Raw genomic sequence first — 7,857 nt, 5'->3', positions numbered from 1 at the left:
AGCGCCGCAGTGCCAGCGTGAACAAGGTGTTGCATTACTGCACTCTGATTGACCTCCGGAAACGTCCCATAATCCCCTTAAGTCAAGTGGCCACTCTTGTCATTGTTTTGAACTTGCTGTAGGAATGCGGATATGCCCTTTCAAAGCTCGGTTTCTGACAGCTGGCTGCTTATCTGCTCCGGGACAAAGGAACCGTTACTGAGGAGTGCTGCTTGCTTTGAGTGAATGAGTGACAGAGAGGTGAGGGGGGTCTGCTGCTGTCTGCACTTACACGACAGCATACTGACATGCTCTCAGCCCCGCAAAAACCCACTCTCTCTCTCTTCCCTCCACATATACAGAACACACTCCTTGTCACATTCCACCCCACCCCCCGCTATTGAAAAGCAAGTTGCAGACACTTGCATGCTGGGATAGCTACCACGATGCACTGCTCTTTGTGGCCTTGCAAGAGCTGCTAATGTGGCCACGCCAGTGTGCTTCCAACTGAGAGCGTAAACACTCGGCAGCGTTTTCCCTGTTGCGGTCTTCGAAGGCTGGTTTAACTCCCAGTGCTCTACAACTGCAAGTGTAGCCATGCCCTTAGAGGAACAGCTGGTTATGATCTAAGGGAGGGATACAAGCCACTTGCCTTGTTTCTTCAATGAGGAGTCATTTTCCCCTTTCTTAGTCAGCGCCCAAGGTAGATGGTGGCAGCAGCTCTGTTAGCTTGTTAGAGAGCTGTTGAATGGCTTTTGCCGCTTCCTCTCTCACTCCAACAGTCTCAGCTGTTCCAGACTTGTGCATGTTCTGAAACATTGGGTGTTCCTGTAGTGCAGCAACCATGAGGCTGATTCAATCCATTGGGGTTTAATTAACTTAGTTCATTGCCTTTTCCCACACACACACGGGAGCCCAACTTTTCAAGTACAGTTGGTATGTTCAGCTCAGCAGTGTAAGTTCAGTAATGTTCATGATGCTGCTGCAACCCAGAAGGGATAGTTTGGCTCAACAGCAGGAGCTGTAAGGCTGAACACACAGGTGCAGTAACTGCTGAGACTAGAAACAAGGTTTTGGTGTTGGGTTTTTTTGTTTTTTTTTAAGGAGTGCTCTATATAAATTTCTATGTCTCACACTAAGAATTGAGTGTAAATGAGAAAAAAAATGTACTCCCTTAACATTTTCAAGATTGCTGTGAACTGAAGGTGCATGGGATTCAATGCTTAAAGAGATGGAGGTGCTCATGAGCCATTCGGATGAAGTGGTTATTGGAAGGTCCATGTATTGATCCAAAGGATTTTGAAGTACAATCTGCTCTCGGTCTCACCATACCAGCTTCAAGGCAGCTTTGTACCCATTCACTTTCCCAAGGCTTTTTTCTTTCCGGTGTAATTACTAATAAATGAGTATTTATTCATCACACTGTTCTTCACAAACTATACCCAGGAAACACTTGATCCACCACAGGGGTTCAACTACCTCTGGAGTGAAATGCAGCAGCTGTTTACTACTGTCCCACATCACTGAACTACCTAGGACAGGAGGCAAGGAACACAGACCTAAATTTTCCAAAGGGGCAACTGATTTTGGGTGCCCACCCTGAGACACATTAATGGATTCTCATTTTCAAAAGATGCTCAACACTTTCTGAAAAATCAGGCCTCTCAAATTGAGCACCCACAATCACTCGTTACTTTTGAAAATATAGGTCATAATGGACATATTAAAGAAGAACAATATGATTTCCATTCTACCTATACAGGAGCATATTAGAGACCAAATGAGGCACGGACACCAGCCTTAATGTACCTTTTCTAGCTCAAACTGCTATTGAATTTTACACGGCAAGTGGTCAAGTTCTGTCTTCTGTTTCATCTGAATAATGGCAGGTAGCCCCTTAACCCCACCATCCATAACAATAGCATTGGTAACTGGTTCAGACTCAAGCACTGCACTTCCATCACCAAGAGCACTTCCTGAAGAATCTAGGTTTCCTTCACCAATATTCATCCAAGTCCTGAGTAGGCCCTGGTTTTATAGACGGCACGTAGAGCTGATGGGAATTTAAAAAAAAAAACAAAGTTTATCAAAATCTCAAATTTTGATTTAAAAAACTTCAAGAATTTCATGCTTTTTTTAACAACCATTTTCCAGTCATTTCTAGATGTAAGATTGGATTACAGTACAACCTGGTATGGCTAAATGTTTAAATGGTGGGATGCCAAAGAACAAGAAGGCATTAGCTATTTATGGGGGAGGACTTACACCATCGTTGCTTTTGACACTATGTTAAGAACTGGATTCAGAAAACATTTTCAGTGCCTAATAAGAACTTTATTGAGCCTATTAAATTATGAACAATGCCACCTATTACATTCCAGTAGACGGCACTTTTTATATTAAATACATATATGCAGCCCTCTCTTATAAAGTAATCCCACAACATTGTTTACATTAAACTTCATTTTAAAGTCTTTTGAGGTGAACATAGAACTGCCAGACTAGATCAGACAAGCGGTCCTTTAGCGCAGTATCCTGTCTCTGAGAGTGGCCAAATACCAGCTCCTTCAGTGTACGACATGGCGGGGGACCCCAACACCAATGGGATATTATAAACTAACTCACCCATAGGGGAAATTCCTGCCTGACTCCAGAGAGTCAGTGGTTGGCTTATGCCCTGAAGCATGAGGTATTATAGCCACTATGTTTTGTCCTAGCTAAACAATAAGTGTTGCAGGGTGTGTGGCAGGGGTGAAGAGGAAAGGAGAATACATTTTAGAATAATTGGAAGTCGATAAAAGTCAACACATACAAGAGCAGTAGCGGTGTCTAATATAGCATTCAGCCGCACCTACTAGAGATGTTCCCTAACTGATCAGCTGTGGAATACCCTTTACTGTCATCATTTTTAGTCACTGCAGGTTTTGCCTTTGGAGAAGGAGGGTAGTTTGTGACAGCAGGGACACACTGGGGAAGTTTAATACTAATGATCTGTTTTTTTAAGCATAAACAAATTTATTTGCCTGTTAAAATTCATAAATTGGGTGAAGCTTTTAAACTGTATCCATCCACATTCAGAACATTGATCCAACTGTGTTTTCCTCCTTCCAGAGGGGAAGTAACTCCCAGTTCTATAGTCCAGCCACTTCCCCAGTGGTGAGTGCGGGGGACCTGGGCCCACTCACTACTCCGGGTCCCAGCCCAGGGACCCTGTAGATAGCAGCCTCATGCTGCGACTCCTTAATTTCCTCCTCTGCTGTTTAAGTTTCTTGGGCCACTTCCCCATGGCCCCCGCACCTTCTTTGCCTTCTTCTTGGGGCCTTGAGCCAGCTAGTCCTAGCAGCCAGTGAGGAGCTCCCTCTTGCTCCCCCAGTCCTTGGTAGTTGCTGCTGCAGTGTCCAAGGCACTCCTATTCTCTCAGGGGACGCAGTCCTCACTCCCTGAATGCCCAGAAGCCACTGGCCGGCGCTGCTTTGCAACTCCCTTTTATGTGAGCCCGCTGGGCCCTGATTGGCTGCTTCCTGAGTGGCCTCCCTAGGCTGCCTGGAGGATTCACCCTCACTGCTCCTCCCTGAGACAGGGTGTGACAGGCCCATGAGGCCTCCATTAATCCCTTCCTCTTCGGTGTGGAGTGAACACCCCATTCCAGATACCATAACCAAAACTACCACCAGGAACAGCTGGCAAGAGAGTCGTTACTATCAGTCTGCTCTTCCTGAGATTTCACAACCAATGCAAACAGCTCTGAAAGCAACCTACCCAGAGATGAGTGCATTAGACCTCAATTCAGCAAAGAAAGTATGCATATGTATATGCATCTTGCTGAGTTGGGGTCTTTGTTCTCACTTTGCGTTCTGGTTGCTTGAACAATATCTCCATCTAATGTAATGCATGAATTGAATTAAAAAATTAACCCTCCAGCTACTGCATACAGACAGAAACTCATTCAGCCAGAGCATTCATTGGGCTGTCAATCTGGCAAATGGTAGTAAAAATTCATATAGCACTTGAAAAACAAGACCAGAACACTTGCAATGTAGAGGGGCAACCATCTCATCATCACTGATGTGTCTTCAGGAACCCTGTTTGATTTGAATATATTAACTCAGTTCTGTGGCCTTGCCTACATTTGTTTCCCCAGTCTTACTAGCAATATTGATAGGTAGGCTATCCATACTATGTAGGATTGAATAAGGTTTTAAGATGCCATGAATCAATTCTGCTTTAAGCTGTCTGGAATAATCTTACTTTCAAGCTGCCTTCAAAAATGACTACCACAATCATTCTATAAGAGCATAATAAAAGGCTCCAGAACCAGCTCATTTAGGCTCCTTTTAGAATTGCTCCCCCGTTCCTAAAATTTCCTCTTCAATAATGTTTCCCTGTAAACCTTTGGTCACTTGCACTGTCATTGAAACAATCATATTGTTTTCATATATGCTTATCATCACATGAATGGGCAGAACTGTAATGACAGTGCCCCTAAATTCTCTTTCATAAATATTGTTGACACTTCTCCCCCTCCACCCCGCCCCCCGATAGTAGTCGGTTAGCTTGGGCTTTCTGCTCATACAAATTGCTGTCTGGCTTTAGTTACTAGTACGATATATCATGATCGAATTTTATTATCACATCCCAATTCTAGTTGCTATATCTATCCACAAGTATGTGGGAATTACATAGCTTGCTGCCAAATATCGTAAGATCCCAGATGGGAAAGCTCTATTCAATTGTCTAATAATCCATCACAGACAGGACAAGACTAGATGGCATTAAAAAGACACTTTTCTTTAAAACTCCTCAACAATTAAAAATAACTTACTAAATAATTCAGTGCGAGTCCATGTGCATTTTGTGTAAATTAGTTTAAACAATGTCAGCTGATGTCAGTACAGGCTGAGGCTGACTGAGGATCCAAATCCCTTCGGTGACTGAAAAATCTCAGCTTTAATTTCTAAAATAATGGCTCCAAGAATCTGGAGAAAAGACTCTGCCGGATTCGGCAGTGTCCTTTTTCATGTCTCACCACACCCCTGAGGTGTGGCTTAGTGTTTGAGAGCACTACACAATAGGGGGCCAGCCCTGGCTCCTTTTTATGCCCCATTTGGATCACACTAAACAACTGCACTCTCTTGCCCTGTTGTTCACAGATACAAGGATACTAGATTTACCCAAAGCTTCAGAGCCCTGGTACAGTTCAGATACTTACCCAATTATGGCCCCCTATCTAGGGGTCTCTTCCCAATACACCCTTCAGGAGGCTCTACCATGCAGAATAGCGAGAAGGGTCTAAACTTCTACCCTACCCACACAACCTCTTCCCCGCACAAGCCCTGGCTCTCTCCTGCCTGATGTCTCTGCTGAGACACTAAATGGTGACCTACGGGGCCTAAAACCTTCCAATGCCTTTTGGAGTGACCAACAGCCTGGCTGCTTTACCTTGTTAGAGTGCAGCCTGGTGGTGTCATGTCTTAGAGTCTGGGGCAACTGGCAGCCCTCCCATCCTGCTTTGAGTCCTTCGGAAGGAAAGCTGATGGGCTCCTCTCCTCCCACTTTAGAAGGGGGTACGGTGGGCCCTCTCACCCAAACCCAGTCTGCAGATGACCAGAAATCCCATTAAAACATTCTCAAAGTGCTGTGGCACATCTGGTTCCAGTGCATGCCAGAAACAAGAGGAGGATTTGTTCCTAAGTGTTTTGAAAACTCAGGTGAAGGGAGGCAAAGGAGGCTTATTGTATCCACTCCAGCCTTTATCTCAGCTTCCGAGGCGACCAGTGGCTATTGTGTTTGGTGCCAAACTCCTTGCTCTTTTGCATTTTCATCTAGCAGTGTCTCCTGGCTACTGGTAGAGGTGCAGTGAAGTGATCATCCACTTGGTGGAGTTAGGAGACTTTAAAATACCATGGGAAAATATTGTTGTCATGAACAAAGTCAGGGGCCAATTCAATCAATGCAAATACTCAAACAGCACTTGAACACACCATAGGCCAAATTCTCCCTTTGCTGACACCAAGACAGCCCTGCGAAGCTGAATGAGGACAATTTGTGTCACACTGGTGTAAATGAGAGGATAAAGTAAGCGAATGATTTTACTTTGAAAATGGTTTGATTTGAACTAGCACAGAGCGTTTTGCAATATGTTCCTGGGAATAAAGAATTGGGGCTTTTGTATTTATAGCTGTTGAGCCAGTAACAGTCATGCAAGCCGAATGACAGCAACAAGACTACAGACGTACAAATGACAGGAGCATATTCCTTGCGGTTGTAATCCCAACATATCACTCTATATTGTGACCTGTATTTAAGCACACTGTGTCTTCAAATAGAGTGCACAGTGGTCACCTTAAACACCTTCCCATTTCACCTTACGTAAATTGGTATCGTTGTCAGTGTGTGTGCAGTATTCCCTACAGTTACAACTACAGGGAATACGGCACATGCTAAGGCTATGCATAAGAAATACTGCCCGTATTGAGGTCATCCCAGTTAGCTATCGTGCAAAGACTTACTGCATGCGCTTCACTTTACGTACTGTGAGTAGTGCCGTTTAAGTCCCTGTGACCATTCATAATGTGTAGAGTTAAACCTGTGCCTACAACTTTGCAGAATGGGAGGGCGGTGGTCAAAGTCAATTGGGATGTTTTTAAGGAACATCACTGTACATTACAGTTTTGGGCAGAGCTGACTGAAATTTTCCCAAATTCAATGGAAATTTTCAAATTTTAATTGGAAAAAAATGGGAAAAAATGGTGATGACATTTTCCCAAAATTTCAAACCAGCCCAGCAGAACTCCACTACCACTCAAGAATTTTTTGACCCTAGAGGAAAGCCAGAGCAGAATAGGACATGAGCCCGCTATTGGCTGTTGCCCACATCACCTGTCCTCACTATCTCTTCTCTTCATCTGATTTACCCCAATAGTTTAAAACACAACAACAACAAACTGGAACCTGCATCCTACTGTTACCAGAGCAACTCTCTAATGTCATTAATGGCAATGTCCCGGGGCAGAAGGTTAACTATGATAAATTAAGATCCCCACTGAGTGATATTATGAGTCCCGAGAAGTGAATTCAGCTCGTGACGATATTTTGTGAGGTTATACCTAACAATGTCATATCCAAGAATGTATATGTTGGAATGCAACCAGAATTGCAAATCATAAGGCCACCTGCCATGGGTAGTGCAGTTTCTACATACAGTTTCCGACATCAGATTTAAATTAGCTAAACAAGTAAACATGACATTGATGGAAAAGCAGCTCATTGTAATGAAATCCCGCAAGTGCCGCCAACACCCAGTGGCTTTCAATGAAATATCCCTAACTGTTGACCCTTAACAGGCAACGATGGCAACCCCACCAGAAATGATATTTCAGTTGCAGAAACCCTAATTTGCTGCCTCTAAAAGATCAGGTCCACAAAGTATCGCATCTGAGATGAGGGGACTTCTGGCAATGACTAGTAGAGTGAGAGACAGTGTACTATCCACACAAAACCTTTTCTTTATGTAGGGGCTTTTAAGCTAGAAGAAATCTAAACACCGAATAAAATATATTGAAAGATCACTTGATATACCTTTCAGAGTAGCAGCCGTGTTAGTCTGTATTCGCAAAAAGAAAACAAGTACTTGTGGCACCTTAGAGACTAACAAATTTATTAGAGCATAGCTTTCGTGAGCTATGCATGCGATGAAGTGAGCTGTAGCTCACGAAAGCTTATGCTCTAATAAATTTGTTAGTCTCTAAGGTGCCACAAGTACTCCTTTTCTTTTTGATATACCTTGAAATGCAGCCACTTCTAATATGGAATTCTGCATCACCAACACCACACACCCATAATTAAAATCCTCCCTTTTCTCTGAGCCAGTGACAAAAC

General features: G+C 43.6%; 1 long non-coding RNA gene across 1 annotated transcript; it reads right to left on the bottom strand.

Moving 5' to 3' along the window:
• Nucleotides 1–343: 343 nt before the first annotated feature.
• On the bottom strand, nt 344–5,185 carry LOC122456696. The gene is made up of 3 exons (XR_006275695.1): nt 5,174–5,185; nt 2,831–2,833; nt 344–581 (listed from the first exon to the last, which is right to left on the bottom strand). It is a non-coding gene; the product is annotated as an uncharacterized LOC122456696 (long non-coding RNA).
• Between the last annotated feature and the right edge of the window lie 2,672 nt (nt 5,186–7,857).

The sequence above is a fragment of the Dermochelys coriacea genome, chromosome 14 (assembly GCF_009764565.3).
Source record: "Dermochelys coriacea isolate rDerCor1 chromosome 14, rDerCor1.pri.v4, whole genome shotgun sequence".
In the NCBI taxonomy this organism is placed as follows: Eukaryota; Metazoa; Chordata; order Testudines; family Dermochelyidae; genus Dermochelys; species Dermochelys coriacea.
The sequence above is the reverse complement of the archived record's forward strand: the minus strand, read 5'-3'. Positions and strand labels throughout refer to the sequence as shown.